Raw genomic sequence first — 26556 nt, 5'->3', positions numbered from 1 at the left:
ATTGTGGTTGTGTGCTTCAGAGCACTTTTTCATTTTCTTTCAGTTACATAAATAAATTTAAAACATACATTGCAAGGTCAGAGCACATATTCCTGAGACCACTTTATAGCTTTTTAACATGAGTGGTATTGATTGAAATATGTTTTTTTTAGGTAGCACTTGACCTGGAAATATTGACTGGTTTATGACCAATAAAACCATTCTAGTATTCCCTTACATATAACAAAAATCTATGCATTTTTATTTTTAATGATGATATGCCCTATCACTCTGTCAAAAAGATATAATAAACACACACAAAATAAATTTATGTCCCGAGGAGGAACTCTTGGTAAATAGATGTTTCTTCTTATATTTTCAAAGTGGTGCAAGTTTATTTAACCATTAGTATCCTGAGAATGAGTATCCTTCTCCTTGCCTTCAACATCCAGCTTTCTTCTCAGTCTTAATCCTTACCCTCTCCTTTCCCTTTAAGAAGACCACTCTAACTTCCTTCACCATTCCCTGGTGTCATGCTGTCTGGAGTGGCTCACAACTGTGAGTGCTTACCTCAGGGCAGACTGTCAGAAACAGGGCAGATATCCCAAGGTGGTGGTGTGTACTGTAATTAGATTTCTCCAAATGTGAACTCCTGGATTATTTATACCAGTTTTACCATAGAGTCACAGACAGTCCCCTTTGGCTGTAGAGTCTATCTTGCCACCCAGACAAACTGAACTTTGTGATAATGGTCACTTAAACCAAAAATCACACCACATTGGATTTCTCCTAGTCCCAAAAGACCAGTGACTTATCCCAGATCAATAGGTACTCTGGATCTTACACCAAAGACAACACTGACAACCAATTCTATAATAAATTAACCATTTATTAGCTTAGAAAAAAGAATGAGAGTTATTGAAAGGTTAAAGCAGGTAAAATATATTAACAGGTGAGTCAGAGTTTGTAATTCCAAATGGTAGCAGTGATGTAATAAACTGCCAGATTCCCAAAAGTCTTTTCAGGGTATCCAGTTTGTCTCTAAAGAGCTCCACTTTGCATCTGGGACACTTCCTTGTAACAGTCCAGAGATGAAGTATCTTTCCTTGAATTTATACTTACATCTTCTTCTGACAGAAAACCAGATGACCGTGTCACTGCCCACTTGACACTGATGACAGGACGTGAGGAATGCACTTTTGAGTCTCTGACATCTGGACATCGCACACAATGACCACTTGCTTTAGCACTTTTTCTTATAAAGTCCTTCATTAGCATTCCACAAAGCTTCTTTGATAGGTTATTTACTTACAGGGGTATACACAATGTAAATGTTTGCAGCTGCATCATAACAGGATACAGATAAGAGAAAACAATGTGAGTAATGTCCCATTAGTTTTATGAAGTCTAAACACCAAATGCACTCTCCTACCTTCAGCAATCACTTTGATATATACTAATACACAAGTGAATTGGCCTGAATACACTGTGTCATGATCTGGCCTGCCGGGGTCACACCTGGTCCATCTGTTGAGCAACAAATCAGCATCCACCAGCCTCATGCTTCCTGCCTTCTTTTCCTCATATGCTGCTTCCCTCTTTACTGCCTCTCTGCAAAGGCGAACACTTTCAGACCGGGGTGCCTAAAGTTAGGTTCCTAAAATCTGTAGGTACCTCAATACAAATAGCTTGGTTTTCAAAGCTGAGCACCTGAAGCAAGTTGCTGAGCTCCCGCTAGGAATTGAGCTGCTGATTGTACTAGGAACTTGCAAATGTCATCGCAGTTTTCCACTGGGTGGGAACTGAGGGGTCTCGACACCGCCATGATTGGGCTTATTCTCATTGGGCAAGAGGAGATTACAGAGAAGTTTCAAAATTATAAAAGTGATGAACAAAGTGTAGTGAGAGAAGTTTGTATTGTAATGTGAACAACTTGTACATTAGTGAAGAGAGTAGTAAGGGACTTAAAGTGATTAACAGAGAAAAAAAGGAAATTTGGGCAGAAATATTTAATGGAAAGGGAATAAATTGCTGGAGAAAGACTAACACAGTCAATAAACAATGAGTGTAGGGGGAGAGAGTATATTTTAGATGAAGGAAACAATACGGTAAAACTTGAAATTTCCTGTTGGATACAATTTTCAAAAGCACCTAACTTCCATTTTCAAAAGTTATTTAGGCACATAGGTTGGGATACATAAAGTTACTTAGGCACCTAACTCCCATTGAAGTCAATGGAAGTTAGGCACCTAAATCACTTTGAATCCCACCCTTAGGGCTTAATCCTGGAATGTTCTGAGCCATCTGGCCCTGATCCAGCATGTAAGTACTTTAATTGACTTCAAGCTCCTAAGTCCCATTTGAAAATGGGACTTGAGTGCTTTTTGCAAATTTTACTCACAATATTTATTTCGATTTTCTCACTGTTCACTTAGTGCAACTTCCAGTGAGTCTAAAAGAATGATAACATGTAGCTATGCTGTCTACAATGAACTATACTGACTCAGCTAAAAAGGAAATGCAGTAGAATATTACTAATTTGCAGTTCAGTAGTGCACACACTTTATGAACATCACTAGATGTAAACACGTTACATACAATATCCATCTCTAATTGACAGAAGCAATTTCTTTAAGATTCTAGCACAATTATGAATATTGAAAATAGGTGTGCGTTATAAGATTGCTTTCAATTATTTGAGTGTATTTACTATAAGAATGTTTATTTCACACCAGTGGCTTGGACCTGCACCCATTGAAGTCAATTGCAAATATTTTTACTTCTCTGGGTGCAGGATTGAACTCCCAGTAATAATATGTAGCACTTTTATAGTTCTCCTAATTTTCAAAATGCTCTTAACATTAATTGATCCTTAAATTGTGCCTGGTTTTTAAAAATTTCTAGCCGTGCTTTCTTGATGAGAAGAGATTAAGTCCAGATTTTGAAAACTACACGTGGAAAAAATATGTATTGCATGTCAATTTTGCAGCTACCCTAATGGCACATACTAATTAGGTATTTACTTGTGTAATCAGTCATTTTACATCTACCCAGCTGTCTGCAGGTGTAAACATTACATCTGTGAGAATACTGACTTCTCCAGTTTGCTGACAGTTCTGAAGATTTGAAAAGAATGTTCTGTTCAAGTCAAATTGACACGGGAATTTTTCAGAATTACCAGTGAGTTGGAAAAAGTAAAAACAAAAAACCCCACCTTTTATATCAGGTTGAACTAAACCTTTTTGTTTGACCCAAAACATTTCATTTGGGGCGTTTGTAACAGAAGCAAAGAAAATGAAGAGCTAGATTCACAAAATTGAGAAGGGAGTGGTGGTGGTGTTCTGCTCCCTTCCCTTATAGCCCGTAGCCCTGGAGTAAAGGCACTCACCCAGGATGTGAAAGACCCAGAGGAGAATCCCCACACTGGAACAGGGACTGGAACACAAGTCTCCCCACTCCCAGGTGAGTGCCCTAACTACTAGACTCTAGGGTTTCTTTCTCTCACTCTGGCCCAATGAATATTTGGGTTAAGGGCTCCGCCTCCTTTTGGTTTTGTGAATGGCACCTGAATCGCTGTGGTGAATCTAGCCTGAGCTATCTAAATGTTCAGCTTGGGAAATGTAAAAAAACAAAATGTTGTTTTAAACAAAAACAATTTGCCAAAATCAACACAAATTCACCACATATTTTGGGAGACCCTTAGCTGCATTTATTTTTAATTTTAAAAAATGCAGCTTATTTACACATCTTATTTATACTAACATGCTACTTAGTCACTGAAATTGCCAATTAAAACTAGGTGTATGGTGGCACATGAATATTTGCCAACAGCTCCTGGTGGAGTGAGCAGGAGAGATTAGAACATCAGAAGGAAGTGTCAACTCACCTCTTCAATTGAGCCTCCCAGAACTGTAACTCAAAACAGCAAAGATAGAAAGCAAAAGTAGAGGAGCAGGAAAAACAGAAGAAAAGGCCAGCAGGAAAAGAGGAGGAGGAGGAGGAGAGATAAGAGAAACTATTTATTTTGTTTTTTAAAAAAAAAATAAAGATGACAGACAGCCTTGGGTGAAGTAGGGAGAAAAATTAGACCTCCATTGACCTGTTAAGATTTTGGTTATTATCTGTCTCTTGGGAGGCACTTAGATTCTACAATGATGACTGTGTCTGTCATTATCTCCAATTGTAAACACTCTTTAAGAAGATAGGAATAGACAGTTGAGCAGACAGACATTCTTGACACCAGTCTTGTGATTAAAAAAAAAAAAATACAGCTCGCCTCTCTTGCAGTTATCAATTATATTTAGTTGAAGGATTAATAAAAAAAATCTATTATTGCCTTGCAGAAGTAAAGGCTAACTTGGTTATTAAAGTATTTTAGTATTTGTCAAATGACATCAAAGAAGAACTTAGGAAATACACCAACTTTTCTGCCAACTATTCTGTGATTGGATCCTTTAAAGACATACATCACACTTTCAGAACCAATTTTATAACCAACAAACATCATAATTAAAATAGCTCTGATTTATGGAACAACAAAAAGTGTAAAAAGATGTAAGGCCACTGTTCAGTCTGTGACTGAAAAACGTGTGTTGCGTATCTAGAAGGTGATAAAATCAAAAGCACTGGCAAAAACTCTTTATTTTAAAAAAAAACTTTAAAAAGGTCAGGAAATTAAAGGTGAAATCTACATCCTGAGAGAATGTCCTTAGGAGAATTCAGACATACTGTGGCCCCAATCCTGGAAACACACTTGAGTTGACCCACTGGGTACTATGGGATTAATCATGTGCATAAGCCTTTGCAGGATCAGAGCCTATATTTTTGAAATCTAGCCCTCCAGGCAGTTTTTTAAATATAATTTACAAAGTATGCTTGTTAGATACATGGTAATAGTTTACAGTATCATGACCCAAATTTTGCTTTTATTTTCACTCATGTAAATCAGAACTCTGTCAACTTCATTTTTATTTGCAGCAGTGTAACCAAGAGCAGAATATAGGCTAGTATATTTTTCACATAGTACAATTATGTTTCCTTTAAGGAAAACCAGAAAGAGTGTGTGTTACCAAAGTACCACTTATCTCTTTAAAGATGTCTTTGAAACATCATCCTCAGGGAGTTTAAAAATGTCTCCAAATGTCTTCCATCTTTTTTATGTCTCTGTGATTCTGAGAGAGAGTTTAACACCATTCTTCCACTTTCTCAGTCAAATGAAACCTTCCAATAGTTTTCAATACCTAATTCTGACAAAGTGGTGGTTGTTTGTTGTAACTGAATAGGCTTTTTTATGTGAACATTTATCTTAGCTTTCTACATGTAGGGAATTTACATGCACAACATTGGGTAGATTGGAAATAATGAAGAAAAGGTCTGTACTAGACATATATCAAGTACAGACCTCAAGTTGAACTCTTTGCCATGTTTCATTGATTTGAAACAAGAATCCTTTTAATGTAGAAATAAATGCCTGGAGACAATGGTGAATTTATTAATCTTTAGAAAATCATTTCCAAGGATATATAGAAACCTTAGTGTTTTGGTAAGATCAGAATCCTGAAAGAAAGGCTGGGAAGTACAACTTTGATTTCTTGCTCAAGCTGCCTCTTTTTGCCTATATATAAACTTAAAAAAACAGTTCGAGACCTCCAGATTGGGATTTGAGGATCATTTTCCCATATGGAATACCTAGAGAAATGTTTTGTGAGTTGTGAGTCTGCCTGTGTTTTAAAAGATTTCTAAATAGCTAACTCACCTATTAGAATACTGAGCTTTGTTAGCCATGTCTACAGAATGATACCCTTGCTCTCATTAGCCCTGATCTAACAAGATATTTAAGTATCTGCCTAATGTTAAGTATGTAGGTGCTTTGATTTGGAAGTACCTTGCTTGATTGGGTAATCCTGGGAAGCAACCAATTGGAATAGCAGCAGAAGAAAGTACCACATGGGATAGTGGATAATGGGACCAGGAGAATTTTAAGACATGCACCTCCTCCACCCCGGATGTGAATGTGACAGTCAAATTTCATCTTTGAGTTTAATCAAATTTTAATGAAGTACCTATTACGTTTGATTTAACCTTCCCATTCTTACCATCATGGGATATTAAACAAAATTATTTCTCTTCTCCTGATCTCCTTGTGCTAAAAACACAAATTAATACAAGTTATTTCCCTGATTGATTGGATTGTTTGATTAAGGTATTTCACTTGATCTGATTCATTTCCCAGAATCACATTTCTCAGTTTATGCAGTGGTGTTGTAGCCATGTCAGTCCCAGGATGTTACAGAGACCAAGTGGGTGAGGAAACATCTTTTACTGGACCAACTTCTGTTTGTTTAGCTTGAAAGCTTGTCTCTCTTACCAAGCCCTTCTCGGGTCCGGGAAAGGTACTATGAGTGTTACAGCTAAATACAAGGTAGAACAGATAGTTTAACATAAGTAGTTAGCACATATTTGGGCCATTTCACCTTGAATGGTTCCTTATTATATGTACTATCTGTTGGAATGTGCATTTAACTGTGACCCTCAACTTTTCAGAGGAAGACCTGAGAAAAAGCTCTGTGTAGCTTGAAAGCTTCGCTCTCTCACCAACAGAAAGTGGTCCAATAAAAGATATTACCACACCCACCTTGTCCTATAACTATTCTGTTTAGGCTGGATTTTGAAGTTACACTGATTCATACCCACTGAGACTCTGGCCTTTTGTGGCTACTTTTAACAAGCTCTGTATTGTACTGGTCCATTGTGTAAGCAGAACACAATGTACTTCAAATTTTGAAACACAATAAAACAATTCCTTTGCGTAATTCCAATTATCATCTCCCTCTGCTTTAAACAACCACAACAAAGAGAAGTTCATTAACTGGCAAAAAGGGGCCCATCATTCTTTCCTGAGAACTTAATTTCCATTTAAACATGATTTGCACACTTGATAAAGACATGATTTGCACACATTGTAGCTCAGTGGCATAATATAGATGTAAGGATTAGGGGAGACAGGCAACAGGAAGATCCAAATATGAAAATCAAAATGATCAAAGTTTGAATAGGTGGGTTATAACTGTCACCCTGCATTTTTCACTAAACTTAAATTGTGGACCTAAACTGACCTGATAGTAACCCTCTAACCCTTACTTACATTCTATACAATAAATCAGTTTGAAGAAATGTCATATATATATATATAAAATATATTTTACATTTCCATCTTTAAGTTATAGTACAACAATGAATGATTATGTTGAGGGAGGAAAAAGTTGTCCATGGGTCTTGTTTTCCTTCAAAGTAGTTTTGAAACTATATTCAACTAGATGGGGCATATTTAGAGAGAGGGTGTGTCAAGGTTCCTCCCCCACTCTGAACTCTAGGGTACAGATGTGGGGACCTGCATGAAAACCTCCTAAGCTTATCTTTACCAGCTTAGGTCAAAACTTCCCCAAGGTACAAAATATTCCACCCGTCGTCCTTGGATTGGCCGCTACCACCACCAAACTAATACTGGTTACTGGGGAAGAGCTGTTTGGACACGTCTTTCCCCAAAAAATACTTCCCAAAACCTTGCACCCCACTTCCTGGACAAGGTTTGGTAAAAAGCCTCACCAATTTGCCTAGGTGACTACAGACTCAGACCCTTGGATCTTAAGAACAATGAACAATCCTCCCAACACTTGCACCCCCCCCTTTCCAGGGAAATGTTGGATAAAAAGCCTCACCAATTTGCATAGGTGACCACAGACCCAAACCCTTGGATCTGAGAACAATGAAAAAGCATTCCCTTTTCTTACAAGAAGACTTTTAATAAAAATAGAAGTAAATAGAAATAAAGAAATCCCCCCTGTAAAATCAGGATGGTGGATACCTTACAGGGTAATTAGATTCAAAACATAGAGAACCCCTCTAGGCAAAACCTTAAGTTACAAAAAAGATACACAGACAGAAATAGTTATTCTATTCAGCACAGTTCTTTTCTCAGCCATTTAAAGAAATCATAATCTAACACATACCTAGCTAGATTACTTACTAAAAGTTCTAAGACTCCATTCCTGGTCTATCCCCGGCAAAGACAGCATATAGACAGACACACAGACCCTTTGTTTCTCTCCCTCCTCCCAGCTTTTGAAAGTATCTTGTCTCCTCATTGGTCATTTTGGTCAGGTGCCAGTGAGGTTACCTTTAGCTTCTTAACCCTTTACAGGTGAGAGGATTTTTTTTCTCTGGCCAGGAGGGATTTTAAAGGGGTTTACCCTTCCCTTTATATTTATGACAGGGTGTGTGATAGAAGTTAACCTGTCAGTCTGCAATTTCCTTCTCGTAAGATGCTGTGGGCTTGTGTACCTTCTTGATCAAAAATTTGTTGAAGAGATTTGTAATGGATATAGATCTGCTCTGTAATGTATGAATCCTGCATGGTGACCTGATTATTGGAATGTACACCTATGTGAGTATATGTAGTCCAGATGTACACCTGGATTAAACCAGGTTGTTGGGAAACAGGATGGCAAACCTATAATTCGAGATATGACACTCCTCAGACAGCCCTTGAGGAAGGTTACAGGACAATGGGAGAGCCATTGTCCCCATGGAGACTGGCTCGACCTTCACTAAACCAACCAAGCTAGTTTCAGACAGCAGGGCCCAAAAGCCTCTCAGGAACTGAGAGAACAAAGAACTAGATAAAAAATGACACTCTTTCCAGGGGAAGAGTGTTGTTGCTGAGAAGCTGAACAAACTGATACACATACACACCCTAGGGATGGCTGAAGAAATTAGGTCTGCCTGGCCCATCATCACAGGATGATAGGGTTATAGACATGCATATAGACTATCTTTGGCTTAAAATACTTTCTCCCTTTTGTTGTGCTTTGTTCCTACTGTTAATATTAAACAATATTTTGATTTAAAAGGCTCTCTGATCACTCTATTCGCCACTGGTCGCAGGTCCTGAAAAGAAGAACCATAGATGCCTAACCCAGCTGTACCTGCTGGTTTAATCCACAAAGTACCCTGCATGAGGGCCAAGCCTAAGAATCACATGACTCCACCCCAGAAGCAATAAAGGCACAAGGCCTGACACCTGTGGGGATGCACTCAGCGAGACGTGAGAGGGGCAGAGGGGCAGCTAGCCCTCTAACTGTGACAGGAAAGAAAAACCATCATGGAATTCCCAAGGAAAGAAAATTGTTCCATACGTTGGATATTTAAAATAATCCAGTCAGACACAAAGCGGGAGTACATAGGGGGTAGCTGGATAAATCTCCCTTCCCCTAATCTAGCTGTTACTTGGCCAAAGAGTCCATTTCCTTTCCCCTCTCCCCTCATATATGTACATTTGGTTGGTTGGAGTTATCATTTACTAAACAGAGCTAGACTGTAATCTTACACTCTTTCAATTTCCCCAAGAAATGATATTTTAGGAAATGATTCATAGATTCATAGATATTAAGGTCAGAAGGGACCATTATGATCATCTAGTCTCACCTCCTGCACAACGCAGGCCACAGAATTTCACCCACCCACTCCTGCTAAAAACCTCACACCTATATCTGTGCTATTGAAGTCCTCAAATCGTAGTTTAAAGACTTCAAGGAGCAGAGGAATATTGATATTCCCTGTGCTGCGTTGATGTATCTAATGATGGCTGTGTCGGAGATAGTATTGGAACATGAGAAACATGTTGATTAATGACACCTTCACTTGTTTCCTTTCTGCTTCTTTTCTCCTGTTTCTTCTATATGCTTGTTTTTATAAGGCTCAATTGTAGCAGCTCCCTGTTGGGGGGCAGTGTAGAGTCACATTGCTCTAAGAGATGCCCTGAGAGGAATTCTCCTCAGTCCCTCACCCTCCCCTCAGCATACTCAGGTCACTATACAGAGGTAGCAGAGCCATGGCTCCCTCTTCCCCTCCCTGCCCCCTTTAGTGTACTGAATCCCATGGAGCAAGCAGAGGGAGCCTATCTGTACAACAGCTGCCCTACAGGGGGAAGTCTTTGTTCCCTCTGGAGCAGCTGGGCACAGTCTAACCCTCAAAAGCTACATCTACAATACACACCACTGGCGGTGGCATGTATTGTACATGTAGCTACATGCTGCAGTGAAAAGCACACCACATCCACACTGCAACATGTAGCTACATGTGTCAGTGAAAGACTCTGGCAAAGGGAAAAGGCTTGAGCAGCTCCCTGCTGCTGGAGCCTTTCACTGTGGCAAAGACAAGCTCTGGCAGTGGAGAGGCAGTCTTTCCCCACTGCTTCCCCCCTGCCAGAGTCTTTCCCTGTGGTGAGAAAAGGCTCCAACAGTGGGATGTCTGCAGTATACTGCGCAGCTAAAAATAGCAGTGTAGATTGGGAGGCACGGCTTAGGAGAGCAGCGAGCTGTCAGGTATGTATTCTGGTGCATACTCTCACTCTTCAGGCATGTCTTTGACTCTGAAGTTTACTTGCCTCACTGTCTGCAATGCAATTTTATCCATGCTCGGGGGCTGCAGAGGTACATACACCGTGCACCACTGAAAGAAGCACTCAGTGTAGATGCACACAGTGAAAACCTGAGTTAAATTTAGTGAGAGAGGGAGAAGGTTGAGAGAGAGAGAGAGAGTGCTTTTTAAATGTAAGGTTTTTATAAAATACCGGGACAAAAAGAATGAAAATCTGCCAAATGAGAAAGGCTGAAACTGATAATGGAAGAAATATTTTTGTGTATTTAAGAGGAAGTATGGCAAGCACTGAAGAGTTTTATAATTTGTTTTATAAAGTACTTGACAGCGTCCTTCTAATATGAATCTGGCCAGAGTAATTACTAGATTTCTTCAGCATTCACAGTAATATCAGTCCCTTTGCCTGGATGAGGAGAAGGAGCACTGTGCATTCCATCTCTCTAGAGGAATGAACTCATTCTGTTCATGCATATTTTTTTCATTTTGTCTCCTCTAAGCAGTTAAGGGTCAAATAAAAAACACAAATTTTCTTCCTGTGCTTTTTTTCTCTCCTGCCTTTGAAACTGTTGGAACCTCTCTCTCTCCCTCCAGATTCAGTGTTGTAATGATCCTCTGCCACAGAACAGGCCAGTAATTTGCCCCTGCTCTTTTTATGTAACTGAACGCTGCTGACAGGCACACATCCAGCACCTCATGAAGATCTGCATTAAATAAGTCTGCCCCATTTTCAGTCAGGTGAACATCATCAGCTTGATGGAATAATGCAGGGTAATTGTTCAGGCATGACTTTACAGTGAAATACCATATCGAATAACCTTGGCAGCAAGGGGTGCTGCTTGTTGAATTCCATTCTCACCAGGTGGATTACAGCAGCTTTCTTAGGTTTCAGAGTAACAGCCGTGTTAGTCTGTATTCGCAAAAAGAAAAGGAGTACTTGTGGCACCTTAGAGACTAACCAATTTATTTGAGCATGAGCTTTCGTGAGCTACAGCTCACTTCATCGGATGCATGCCGTGGAAACTGCAGCAGACTTTATTTATACACAGAGAATATGAAAAAATACCTCCTCCCACCCCACTGTCCTGCTGGTAATAGCTTATCTAAAGTGATCATCAGGTGGGCCATTTCCAGCACAAATCCAGGTTTTCTCACCCTCCACCCCCCCACACAAATTCATTCTCCTGCTGGTGATAGCCCATCCAAAGTGACAACTCTTTACACAATGTGCATGATAATAAAGTTGGGCCATTTCCTGCACAAATCCAGGTTCTCTCACATCCCCCCACCCCCATACACACACAAACTCACTCTCCTGCTGGTAATAGCTCATCCAAACTGACCACTCTCCAAGTTTAAATCCAAGTTAAACCAGAACATCGGGGGGGGGGGGTAGGAAAAAACAAGAGGAAATAGGCTACCTTGCATAATGACTTAGCCACTCCCAGTCTCTATTTAAGCCGTGCTTCTCCATTTTCGCTCAAATAGCAAGGCTAATCATGATACCCTGAAGGACAGAGAGCTCTGTTGCAGTTCTGCAAAGAATTCCTTGTTAATCCATTGGTACCTGGCTTTGTGAAATGTACCTATTCTTTAACAAATGGCCCACGAGGCAGTAGGTCATCCTACTGTGCACCAAAAAAAAAAAAAAAAAAATTAAAGTATCCTCCAAGTACTTAATTAAGTAAATTCTGGTTCAAATGGTTGAGGACTCAGCTTTCTGCATTGAGAATAACCTGAACTCTCATCCTGCTAATTTCTGGAAAGTCCTGTGCAGCCACAGCATACAGTATAGTGACAATGTGAAGTCCTTGATGGCTGCAGAATTGTTAGACCAGCACAGTCGTGGCATGCAAGGAAAGTATGGCTGCTGATATACCATGTAAAGTGATACGGTGTGTGTGTTTTTGTGGGTCCATCCAGTTCTGTGAAAAATGTGAGACGGGGAGCAGAGTCATACTTCCACTGTCTCTCCATCCGTTTTGGAATGGCCAGAGGTGCTAGCCCCATGCAGTCTTTATCCTTTGAGGAGTATAAGCACTGTGCATTCTGAAAACCAAGGGGCATTCAATGTTATCAAAGCTTCTTTCTCCAAGGGCGGTATTGTAGATGAATTTCTGGAACAGAAGCTGCAGAGCCTGGGGGACACTACACAGAGCAGCAATGTCAAACATGGGGCCCGTATAATTAAGCTCCCCACCCTTTACCATAATTTACTTATGGGCGGCCTATAACCTCCCATACTCAGACTAAAGACAAAGCAGCAGTGCCTGGGTGTGGAGAGAATGCTCACTGTGGGCACAGAGCCAGAAAGGGAAAGAAGGGAAGTAGTTTGTGTGCAGCAGGAGAAAGATTTATAACTTTTCAAAAAACAAAGCCTCTTCCAGCAAATGTGAGTGTATAATCCAAGAGGACCCATTTGTTTGCTCAATATATTTGGGTTCTCCTATCATTAGAGTCAGGCCATTAGGTCAACCCTCTTTCCCTGTCCCCACCAATCAGCTAATATCACTTGGACTCAATGTGCTTCTTGTAAACCCATAATTATACCTTGCTAGGTTGTTTTCATCTCAGTGTAATGAACATGCAGCAATAACTTATCAGGAGCTGGATTTTGTGAGCGTGCAGAGGAATTATTCCCCTTCCCTCCCAATAAAATCCCCTGGAAGTAACTGGAGTCCAGGATACAGCAAACAATGCCAGGTGAAGTCAGCACCTCCCTTTTATTGGAAAAGGTCCTCTCATCTTGTCTGAAAACCCATTCTGCTGGGAGCAACAGCTTCTTACTTTTCTAGGTTTCCTGCCTATTAAGACTCTCTCATTAGTAGGGAAAACCTACTGAGCAGTGAAACAACTCCAAAAACTAGCATGTTTACTAAGAAAACTAGCCAAGAAAGCCTGGGCAGGAACTGCAGGGTGGCCTGCTGCGCTAGCTTTGCCCTTTTCAGTGGGGGAGCTGAACAAGCTTCCTTTTCATTCTACTAATGAAACCCAGGTGAATGCATCATGTGGTCATGTAAAAGATACTAATTAGTTACTTCTGTTCAATACTGACCTGAGAATAAAGGAACCAAACCTCTGAGCTCTTTAACACAATGAAAAGAACACTACAGGTTTTAAGGTTTGGTAAAGATGTGCATTTTTTCACTAGAGGAATATAAGAGACCTCGTTAAATCCCCATGACTCCTAAATAATACTGAGCTATTTCTAAAGTACATGTAGGCAGTGACTTTCAAATAGCTTCCTAGAGGGAGGAAATGAACAGGGTTGGTATCAAGAGTTGCTATAGAGTGTTAGCTGGCACTCCTTGGAAAATGATGGGTATATGCATCTTCCTTCTGCAGTAACTGCTGCTGTCTAGAGACCACTTGGGGTAAAAAAAATCCCACTCTTGGATTTAAAAATAAGACAATGACTGGATACCCAGTAAAAGTAAGAGAATGAATGATCCTGTGGCTAAAGCAATGCACTGGATGTCCAAAGAAGCTGAGAGTCAGGTCTACACTACAAACTTACATCAGTATAACTATACCATTCAGGGTGTGAAAAATCCACACCCTTGAGCAACGCAATTAGACTGACCTAAGTCCTGGTGTAGACAGCGCTATATCTACGGCAGGGCTTCTCCCATTGACCTAGCTACCGCCACTTGCACAGGTGAATTAATTATGCTGACAGGAGAAGCTCTCCCGTCAGCAGAGTAGCTGAAGCACTTTTTAAGCATAGACCTGCCCTTTGTCTCTGCTACAAACTTCTTCTGTGACTACAAGCCCATTGTTTTAAGTCCTGCACAAACACTCAGCCCAAACATGGTCCCTGCCCTGAAGAACTTACAATCTAAATGACTACTTGACTTTGGTCATGGTATCTCACCTCTTTGTTCCTCAGTTTCATCATCTGAAAAAATGCAGACAGTAATACCTACCTCATGGACTGTGGTTTAGACTAGGAGGCTTAACTGATTAATGTTTGGAAAGTGTTTGAGATTTGAGATGGGGGCTACTATAGAAGTACAAAGTGATATACAGACTTTTCATGTAGAATTAATAATAATTGTAGAGAAATTGTGCATATGTGATGCAATTACTTCATAGAAAATAAACAAAAGTAACATCTCTTAAAAGGCACTTCATGAAGATATGTAGTTTACAATACTACGCTGTTTAACAGACACCAGGATATATTCATTTAGGGACTTATTCTTAACTGGCCATTGGGCCTTGTTTTGTTAATATGTATAGTATCTTTGTTCTTTTATTCTTTTTTTAAACAGCTACTCACACTGTGAGTAACTTCCAGTATTGCTGGATGGCTCTTTCACTTGTAGATCCTGTTGGTTAGGTAATCAATTTGACAGTAAAATCCCCCAAATCCCAAACCACGTCAGAAATGGTCTTTCAGCAGACATTAAAAATTACTTGGTCCTTAACCGTGTCTATTTTGCTTATCAACAGCCAAATATTCACAGCAGATGTGTCTGCTATTTAACTCTGTTCCTGTTTGCCAAAGTGTACTCTTGGCACAGATCTGTCCCTAGGGTTGGTGCACTAGAAAAAATGCCAGAAACGGAGTTTATTGTACTGCATTATTGACTCTTCTATTTTACTGTTTCTCAGAGTTCCCTTTTTGTTTTTAATACTTTTTCCTAATAAAGATTAAGAAAATGACAATCTAGTTAATTAATTGTAGCATGGGACATTTATGTAATCTACTTTATGTATGTAATTTATGTATCTTGTCAAAGCACAACATTTCCAGTACTGTAAATGAACTTAATTATGTACAAGAGAAATGTGAGTGCAAACAAACTTTATTGTCTAACTGGATTTTTGCATATTATTCGGTGTAGGATATATCTATTACCATACCAGCAAGGAGTCCTCTTAAAAAATGCTGCACTATTAATGGATCCAATGCTGCAAGCCGTCTGTGCACAGAACTCCCATTGCCTTCCATCTGAGACTCTCAGAAGCACTTTGCAAATGGTAATGAATTAATCCTGATGGCTTCAGTTAGGGGCCTGCATAAAGAAAACTTGAAGGATAGGGCCCTGGGGCTGATCCAAAGCCCATGGAAATCAACAGGAGTTTTTTTGCATTGGCTTCAATGGGTTTTGGAGCAGGGCCCATATCATTAACTACAAATGGACAAGTAAAATTGTGGATTATTTAGTTTAAACATTATTACAGCAAACATTGTTACTTGGATTATTTATTCAAATAACTTCCATCATGTTTAGAGGAGAGATGGTGAGACAAGCCTATTCATGTCTCTTAGGTTTGAATCAAACTTTTTCCTTTCTTAAAACTGGTTTATAAACAATCCCATTGTCATTTTGAAAACTCTGAAAAAGGTTTACAAGAAGCAATGCTGACAGAATAAAGAAATCACATACTTTCTAAACAGTGTGAAGTCTTTAAATGTGTGATAATGTGGTTTCAGAATTTCACTCCTACACACTCCCTTTTTAATAATTCCCATGAAATGAATAAGAAGTCTGGACACCTGAAAGTACTTTATATAGCGGAAATTAAGCCCTTTTAATGTCAGATTTACTTAGTCTTCTCCAACATTCTTTACTGGAAACAAGAAGACATCTAGGTTCCAGCATCTATTCAGTTTCTTCAATGGCTCTGTCCTTTCTTTGCTTTATCTGGCCCTATTTCCCAAGTCCTCTTTTATATTAACCAGAGAGCTTCTGCTCTGATAGCTACTATTGGCTGATTTAAGCAGTCATTCCAGCAAAGAGTGCTTCAAAAATGGATTCCTGTGTGACAACATACTCTGTCTGTCCCATAAGAAAACCTGGGAACATAAGATTTGTCAGTACAGAGAAGTCCAGTGATGTATCTGGTCCAGTATTTTGTCACAGACCATAGCCAGTTACACACACCTTAGGGGAAAGTACAGTGAACAATCGTGGATGAAACTGTCTATTGAGAATCATCTTCCTAATTCCTGTCACTTGATGGTTGACTTACGCACTGAAGAATGAGGGTTTTATCTCTTTGGCACAATCGTTCTTTTTTTTTTTTTTTTTTTAATGTGCTACACAGGTTGGTTATATATTTTGTGTTTCTTTGCATCAATTTTAAATTAGTTTGCTTTCAGTTTCATTGAATGCCATTGTTGTATTATAGGAGAGGGTAAATAAGTGTCAGATACATAATAAATGGTATAGAGAAGATATGTCTCTCTTATGTACCATTTATTTGTCTTGTCTATAAACTAAACAGTCCTATCTCTTCAATATTTCATCACACAGAAGCCATTCCCAACCTTTAAAAGATGGTCACATGCCTCTGGATCACTTTTACTTCTGATATATCTCATACAAGATGTGATGACCAGACATGAGTCTAGTATTCCATGAGGCATACCGTTCATGTATATAGTGACATTGTAATATTTTCATTAGTATTTCCATCTCATTATTTTGTTTCCTACCATTTTGCTTTGTTGACTGATATTGGGTGTTAAGCAGTCAGTCAGTGGTCCACATTGATGCCCATATCTTTCTCTTGAGTGAACCTTGATAATTCAGGTCCAAGCAATGTGTGTGAGTATTTCAGGTTATTAAATCTGATGTGTTACCTGGTATTTTAGACACAACTTTTCATCTGCCATCATGCTGCCCATTGCCCAACTTCTCTGAGATCTGTCTGAAGTGCCTCAGTCATCTTCAGTCTAAGAGAGATAATTTTGTCACACATTTTGCCACTTCTCTATTTGCCATCTTTGCCAGATCATAAAAATATACTAAATAAAACTGATTCTTGTATGGATCCTCGAGGTACCTTTCTGTTAATTAACCTTTAACCACATTGAAAGTTGGCCGCTTATTCTTAACCTGGTTTCTGTCTCTTCACCAGATCCTAATCCAATAGAGTACCTCTCATCCTGTGATTTCTCAGCTTCCTTAAATGCATGTTGTTGAGGGACTTTCTCAAAGGCTTTTTGAGACCCCATATAAAATTGTTCCTCTTTACTCTCTATTTTGTTAACTTGCTAGTAGATTAGACCCATTTTGCACATCATATTCATTTACTTGCTTTACGATATAATTTTATCTTGCCAACCAATTGACTTGGTACCAAAGTACAGCTTACTGGTCTGACTCTCACTCATAAGCAAGTAGTCATATATTTTGCAATTCTACCCTAATCCACTGCTGGACTTCTACCTTCAGGGTTATACCATTTTGTTTTGTTTTTTTATTCTGGGACTTGGTTAACCTATGTTTTGTTTTGGGGTTTGTTTGTTTTTTGGTGGGTGGGGGGAGATTTTTAGACATAAATATCAATTAGGTGTCTGATTCCCATTGATTTACAATGAGAGTTAGGAACCTAAATGGCCTCATGTGTCTTTAAGAATGTTCCCCTTTATATAAAAGTTAGAAGCTAAAGTTTTCTGTGAGGTTATCGTAGACAGAAACAATTTTACTTTACTCCACTAATCAATTGTTAAGCATCCTTTTCTTCTGCTCATTGCTGAATCTCCACAAAATCCAAAATCTCATGTGGTCTCTGTCTGTGCCTCACTTTGTTTGCAGTGCCATCCTACTCTCTCTCTCTCTCTCTCTCTCACTCAAAAGTACTCTTATGATTCTGGTTTTTATATTTACACACTTTTGTATGTATAATTTACTTCATCTAATCTAAAGAACAAACAGAAAAATCCATTAGTTCAAACTCAATAGAAAAACTCTGACTCACTTATGGTAGGGCTGCAGTAACTAGTTCTGAGGTCTCATACCATGGTCCTATTATGCCTTTTCCCTTTGCACCCCAGCCTGTCTCCCTTTTGTGGAATCTATCCTTCCTAACAGCTGCAGCCTGGCTGTCACGGTAATCTGTGTTAACAGCTCCCCCTCCTGCCAACATGAAACCACCGTGGATATAGTCATTTCCTAACAGATTGTGTGTTGAATACATTTTGTTGCCTAAATATTTATTGATGTTTAATAACTATAACACTTACCTCATTACATACAGTGGCTTCTCTATTACATCATTGTTTCCAAGTAATTGTTACAAATATATTTACTGAAGTATATTTATCCTTCAAAACCTGTTGTGACTATGTGTGTCTGGTTAGATTTAGTGAGATGCTTATTGTACAGTGAATGCCAACCGAATGGCAAATATATGTAGTGAGTGTAACAATATTCACCAGAGCCAGTGAATACTAATCCCTGCCATGTGATAGGACGTAACCTTCTCTCACTCTATCCCAGGCCAGGAAGTGAAGACCGATTTCTGAATGGCACTCTTGTTCTGTATGACACATCGTGTCACCATGGTGCTCTGCAGTCAACACCTATTACATAAATGAAATGTCAGTTGTCTATGAAGAACATATGCACTGCTCTTTAACATGCAGTGGATATACACTGATGTATCTAACTTGCATTCATATTTGAAGATACCATCTTTAAGACATTAAAGCCAAAATTTTCAAACTTTGACATCGAAAGACTGATACCTACATAAAATTGACTGGATCAATGAGTGTTTAGCAGATATGACAATTGAGTCAAACGTATTTAGATCTTATATATGAATTTAGGAGCCTAACTTTAAGCACCCAAGTTTGAAAATTGGCCTTCATGTCCTAAAGACTGCACCCTTAAATGTGAGTTTCAGTTAGGTGTATAAATACATACCATATTTTGAAGAGCAGTACAGAAAATGTAAAGCTTGAGGTGAGATGTGAATCAAAATATAAAACTTTTAATATGCTGAAGCCAAACACTATTGTGAAATCACCACGTGTGTTCTCTTCTCATGTTGACTTCCCGCTTTGCTGTTATACAATAGCGATTGGCTTGGTTTGAACTGCAAATGTTGCCACAACAGACTGGATTCATCCTAAATATTATCTAAATTATTTAGTGAGGTAATGAATCACATTGTAGAAAGCTTAATTTCTTTGCAAACTAGTTGCTTTCTTATAAACACTATAAGAATATGGAAATAATAGAGATGGGAAGACTATTCTGCAAATGTTGGTGCTGCAATAAAAGCATTAAGAGCTGTTTTATATTGGAAAGAAATGTATGAAATAAGACCAATTCTTGAAAAGTTGTAGAATGACCCCTTTTTAAAACTGTACCACTTCTTCAAAATATAAATATATACAGGAAATGTAATGACTTTCTATCTGTCTGGCTTCTGTGGGTACATCTCCACTGAAATAAAAAACTCTCGACACTGAGTGTCAGAGCCCGTTCAGCTAACTCAGGCTGACAGAGCTCAGGATGCCGAGCTATAAAATCGCAGTGGAGACAGTCGGATTTGGACTGGCATCTCAGAACCCAGGCTCCAGCCCAGGCCCAAATGTCTGCATGGCAATTCTATAGCCCCACAGACCAAGCCCCATGAGCCTGAGTGAGCTGTGATCATGCCAGGGGTCTTTTATTATTGTGTAGATGTACTCTTATTCTGGGCCCATCATCGTAAAGTGAACACAAGAGCCTTATATCTTTTCCTTCCCCCGTTCTGTAACGGGGGGGGTTGTTTGGTTGGTTTGTAATATGAATTTGGTGGCATTACTAAGCAAAGAGCAGATCAAAGAAGTTGGTTTTACATTTTGTTCTGAAGATGCTGAACCTGGGGATGGTGGAGGCATGGGGAGGCATGTTGGATGTGGTGGAATCTCCATCACTTGAACTCTTCAGATCGAAACTGGATAGCTTCCTAAAAGATAAGATGTAGCTCAAACAGAAATGATGGGCTTCATGCAGAGTTTACTGGATGAAGCTCCTTGGCCTGTGTAATGCAGGAGGTTGGATTAGAATTCAGGGGTGGGCAAACTTTTTGGCCTGAGGGCCACATGGGGGTTCTGAAACTGTATGGAGGGCAGTGTATTAAATTACTCTCCATAGGAATGTGCTACTTGCGGTGTACTACTTACTGCTGCCAGTCCTGATGCTCTGAGCGGCATGGTAAGGGGGCGGGGAGCGAGGGGGTTGTATAAGGGGCAAGGAGTCCCGGGGAGCAGTCAGGGAACAGGGCAGTTGGATAGGCATGAGAGTCCCAGGGGGTGGGGGGGTGGGGTCAGGGCAGTCAGGGGACCGGGAGCCGGGCGGGGGGGGGTTGGATGGGTCAGGGGTTCTAAGGAGGGGAGTCGGGGGCGGGCCTGGATAGCCTGGCCCCCACCCCCTATCTGCCCCCTCCTACTTCCCGCCCCCTGACTGCCCTCCTCAGAACCCCCGACCCATCCAACACCCCCCGCTCCTTGTCCCCTGACTGACCCCCTCCAGGCACCTCCTGCCCCTAACCGCCCCCTGGGACTCCACCTCCTATCCAGCCGCCCCTGTTCCCTGTCCCCTGACTGCCCCCAGGGACTCCCTGCCCTTTATCCAACCCCCCCGCTCCCCGTCCCCTTACCATGCCGCTCAGAGCACCAGGACTTGCAGCAGTAAGTAGTACACTGCAAGTAGCACATTCCTAAGGGAATTTAATTCACTACACCTGGTGGCTCTCGCAGCCATGCTGCCTGGCAGGAGCTCGCAGGCCTGCCGCCCAGAGCACTGGCAGCACGGTGAGCTGAGGCTGAAGGGGAGGAGGGACAGCAGGAGAGGGGCCAGGGGCTTGCCCCCCGGCCGGGAGCTCAAGGGCAGGGCAGGGCAGTCCCGCAGGCTGGATGTGGCCCACGGGCCGTAGTTTGCCCACCTCCAGATTAGATGGCTTTACAATCTATTAATCTATGGTTATTCCAGTCTCTCTTACGAGTGAGTTCCACAACTGTGGGCCAGTTATCAACTAAACTGTCTCCTAAGCAAAGGTCTCACTCTTGAGGTTAACAGTTCTATGGTTCCAGTGGGACTTGGCTTTTATCTCTACATTGTACCATATGTCCTTGGTTATATTTTTCACTAAAGAGAAACACTTTAAAACCAAATTCTATCAAATATTACTGTACTGGTGATGTATCTTTGATATTGATTTTCATGTAGGCTTAGAGAGTTATCTGTATATTTTCCAAGTTGAATGTCTCAGAAATTCAGATTTTAAACGGTGGATATAAGTGAGATTTAGTCTGCAATCTGGTTCTTTTCTAAAAAGATATTTCCACGTGATTCTCCCTGCAAGCCTCAGATCTTTTAAGTGCATGTACTGCACTTTCACTGGCAACAAAATATAAGCTATTCAAGTTAATAATAAATATTAACAATCTGGTGGAGGGAAGCAATGGAATATTGCTGTGGTTAGATCATTTTTCTGGCTGGCTCTCAGTTCTGTATCTGCTGGTGGAAAATCATCATAAGGACTCTGTAATAACTTCAATAGCAATGGGCTCTGACATTACTCAGTAGTTGGAAAGCCAGTGTCCCAGTTATATTTTGAGATCAAGCCCTGTAAAATATTTCTTGCAAAAGGCAAAACTAGCAAACTCTGGAGTCTGATGGTTTTGAAAATTGGGCTGCATCAGTGAAACAGATTAAAATTCCTTGGCAAAAGAAGGAAGGGGGCAGGGAGGGGATGGAGAAGGAGAAGGAGAAGCAGCTGATGAAGCTCCAGAAAGTATTCTACAAAGATATGACACTAATAAATGGCCAAAAAGATGGGCCTAGCCATGAAATTTGGATCTGCATCCAACACCCCTTCTCAGTTCAAAATACTGGCGGTTTTTGAGCTCTAATTTGGGCCTGTCTCTTTAAAAATATATATATATTCCCATAATGCGATTGAGAGAATACAACCTTGTAATTCTTTTTTTCCCCAGAACACTTTCTGATGTCTCTGTTACTAATATTTAGATTCAGATAATGAAAAGATGCTGGAGTGAAATGTAATGGTTGTGCTGCTTGTACAGAGAAATCATTGTGTTCAAAGACTAAGGCAAAACTTTATACTGGAAATGAAAAAGTGGGTAGCCAGGCCTCAAGCCAGGATTCGCACAATCACTTAAAACTTGCAGGGGAAATAGAAGGGGAGTAAAGGATCATAATTTTTAGTACTAGTAAACAGAACTCTAGGAAATGAGAAGGGTTTTAACAAATACAGTACATGGGAACAAAAGTACGAGTCAGAAAATCGCTCCATTTTAATGGTTGCCAGCTGTGAGCTGAAGCTAAAGCCACTACAGGTGTGCATCTCAGTTAGGAAGCAAGTGCATAAAAATAGAGTTTACCAGGTACTTGGACCTTACTTCCTGAAGCTAACAAAAACTCTTAATACACAATAATTTCTACCACTAAGATGCCCCAGTTTTTTATTTTAAAATTGTCACATTAATTGTGTTCCCTTCTCTGGCTCCAAATTCCTCTGGTTACATATTAGCATAAACTCTGATTAGGGGTGAATTGAAACCAGGCATTGCTTGGTAAAACATACCTTGTGCACAGAACAAGAGCCACTTTTTCTAAAAGTGAACTGCTGCATTTCCTATACGTGGAACAAGAGAATCAACGGCAAATAAAACATGTTCTAGAGCTTGAGATCCTTTACTTTTAAGGATTCAGAAACTTCAAGCCTACAGACGGCTGTACAATATACTCGGTATGTTAAGTCCAAAAACTAAGCATGTGCTCATTGACATACCACAGTGAGACACGGGATATCTGGGATATTGACTTAAACATTATAAGGCCAAGATTTCAGGGTCTACTTGATGAATGAGCTACAATCAACTGGTTTGAGGACACTTTGCAGCCTGTTCTGTGAGTTCCAGCTCTCTCACAGAAATGACTTCCTCTCTCCGGGGCTGTGAGCCATAAATGAGCTAATATACAAAGACATTTTCTGTCTTTTTGGGGGGTGGTAGCGGTGGAGTATTAGCTACTTACTAATGATTTCATCTAATTCAGTAATTCACAATGATTTTTTTTAAGGACTTGGCAGAACGATGAAATCAGAATTTGGTGCTCATATATATGTATGTGCCTACTATTGCATAAGCTACTACTTAAATAGATTACACTGCTGTTCCAGCTCCTGGATAGACTGCCTAGAGCCTACATTCTCTGGAAAATTCCTGACCAGTCTTGCTGCCTCCTCACTTTGACTTGGGCTTTTACTCCTCAATAAATTTCCAGGCTCCCATTGCACTCCTTCTGGTGTCACCTCAGCAAGTCTGGAAATGTGTGTTCTCAGCTTGCTAATTGTTTTAATTTTCCTTATAAAGGGGTAGGGTGACCAAGTATCGGGTTTTTGATCAGAACACCCAGTCGAAAAGGGACCCTGGCAGCTCCAGCTAGCTCTGCCAACTGGGCCGTTAAAAGTCCGGGCGCAGTGCTATGGTGCTTAAGCAGGCTAGTCCTACCTGTCCGGGATGGCACCGCGCTGTGCCCTAGAAGTGACCAGCAGGTCCGGCTCCTAGGTGGGGGGGGCCCCACAGGGCTCTGTGCACTGCCCCTGCCCTGAACACATGCCCAGCCAATGTGAGCTGGGGGTGGGGACGGTGACTGCGGGCTAGAGCAGCGCATGGAGCCTCCTGCACCCATCCACCCCACCTAGGACCCAGACCTGCTGGCTGCTTCCAGAGCGCATGCAGTGGGAGTCGCCCAAGGTAAGCCCACGCCCCAACCCTGAGCCCCAATCCCCTGCCCCAGCCCTGAGCCCCCCCAAACCCATAGCCCCTTCCTGCATCCCAAACCCCTCATCCCCAACCCAGATCCCTCACCCTCTCTGGACCCCAAACCCCTCCCACACGCTGAACTCCTCTTCCCCAGCCCCACCCCAGAGCCCTCTCCCCTGCACCCCAACCCCTGACCTAGCCCAGAGCCCACACACACACCCTGAACCCCTTATTCCCAGCCCCACCCTGGAGCCCTCACACCCTCCCACACTCCAATTCCCTGCCTCATCCCGGAGCCCCCTCCCACACCCTGAACCCCTAATTTCTGGCCCCACCCTGGAGCCCACACCTGCAGTTAGACCCCTCACCCCCTCCTGCACCCCAACCCCCTGGCCCAGCCCTGTGAAAGTGGGGGTGGGGGAGAGCGAGCCACCAAGTGAGGGGGAATGTGGTGAGCGGGGGGCTGAGCCTCGGGGACAGGGCAGGGCTAGGGTGTTCAGTTTTGTGCAACTAGAAAGCAACCCGAATAAGGGGCAATAATAATAATAATAAAGGGCAATAATAATAATAAGCAATAATAATAATAAGGGGCAATAATAAGCAACCCTAATAAGGGGCCATTGGTCATTAGGGGCTAATGGGCCTAGGCCTCACCAAAAATGCCACAGGCATCAACTACACTGTAGAAACTGTGCAGTGTGGCTGATATCCTGCAGAACGGAGTATTGCTAGCGGGGCTGGAGCTACAATACATCTGGCCCTACATCGCTGCAGGCAGCAGAAGGCAGCGAGAAATATAGGTTTATGTGGGGCTGAGTATAGGGCTCCCTGCAGCTTCCAGCGCAGAATCCCTGAAGCACATGGCCTGTAAGCAGCTGTGGGAAATGGTGCAGAGCGAGGAATACAGGCTTCCATGGATCTACTTTAGATTAGCGCTACAGATCGGAACATAGGGCTTCCTGCTCCCATGATCCTTCCCTGCTGCCTGTGCTCCTGCTTCTGCAATCCAGCATCAGGAGGGAGTTTCTGGGCTAGGGAATAAGGAAGTTCTGAGCCCCGTGTGTGCGTGTGCAGGAGAAGTGTTCTAGGCCTGGCTTTGTCAGGTGAGAATGGTTCTGAACAGTGGAGAAGTTGGGTATAAAGAAGAGGAACTACTGAACCTGGGGAAATAGGGCTGTGTGTGTGTGTGTCTGACCAAGTGAGGTTGTGGTTGGAGGCAGCTGAGTTGGGATTGGGATAAAATGGGCTGGCATAGCTGTGTGCAGGGAAGGAATGAAATCCCTGAATAACATCACAGATGACTCTGTATGGTGGAATAAGAGTGAGACTGGAGGAGAAGAGGTTGAGACTAGGAGAGAATACAAGGGGATAACTACTGTTATCTCTGACCCTGCCCTTTACTGCAAAATATTTGCATTTTTCCTTCTGAAAGGAGATAGTTGGGAGAAGGAAGAAGGCACCCCCTTTCTTCCCATTTTCCACTCAGCTTCCCTTATCCCCCAGCAAAATGTTTCCATTTAACAATTCTCAACCACAATATCCCAGTTTTTAACTGTGAGAGTATGACCCACTTTTAGGGGAAGGGAGAAAAGGCTGCTTGAATCTTGCAAACCCTACTACGTATTTTGGGCTTGTGCCCCTAGGGCTGGTCAAAAATCTACTGTAACAACTGTTTGTTGAAAGAAAATCGCTTTTTCATTAAACAGAATTTTTCATAAGTATCTGTGTTCTGTGGAAAAATTTGAGTTTTCACTAAAAAGCCAAACACCTGGAAACCAAAAGTTTTTCTGTTTCTATGTGAAAACTGAAACACATTTGGAAATGCTGTCCCTGTGCCTCAGTAAAGTTATCGTTCAGCTGCCCTTGTTAGTCTCTTTGGGCCAGATTCCTCAGTCAGACTATGTCCCCCAGGATGCATTGCAGCCAGGGACTCCCATGATGCACTGTGGTGGCTCATCAAGAGGGGAGACCATGGTGCATCATGGGAGAAGCAATCAGGAAGCCAGCTCATAGAGGAGACTGGGGGCATGAAACACTCTGAGTCACCACAGCAGCACTTCCAAATACAAATTTTTGGGTCTTCAGCTGAAAATTGTTTTCCCCCTGAAAATGAACAGAAAATATAATTGAAAACAAATGTATATCTGTCATAATTTTCCACAGGAAACAAAAACTTTTTTTTCCAACCAGCTCTACTCACCACCACTGTTTTCCTCTCATTTCAAAGAGAAATAATGTCCTTACTTGCAGTGGAAGGAAGCGAAAGCAGGAATGGGAATTTACCTTGGATAGAGCAGGAACCAAAGTCTAAGTATTATTTGGGTATGTGCCAGGGAGGATGTGCCTGATCAGTTAATTGATTCATCTGGCTTCTGTGGGGCTGAGTATTGTGAAGAAGCCTTAACAGCAGAGTGAACTGGTTTCATGGTGATGCTTTGAACGGAGCCAGTTAAAATTCCAAAGCATAGTTGTGAAGATCAGCACAAAATCTTAATAAATCCTGGTTTTAAATAGACCAATTTGAATATAGATTATTTTTAAGTAAAGTTACTGAAATACACCCTTGAAGGAAAGACAGTCACTAACTTCTTGCAAGGAACAATAAGGGAAACACCTGT

The sequence above is a fragment of the Lepidochelys olivacea genome, assembly GCF_965140295.1.
Source record: "Lepidochelys olivacea isolate rLepOli2 genome assembly, chromosome: 1".
In the NCBI taxonomy this organism is placed as follows: domain Eukaryota; kingdom Metazoa; phylum Chordata; order Testudines; family Cheloniidae; genus Lepidochelys; species Lepidochelys olivacea.
The sequence above is the reverse complement of the archived record's forward strand: the minus strand, read 5'-3'. Positions refer to the sequence as shown.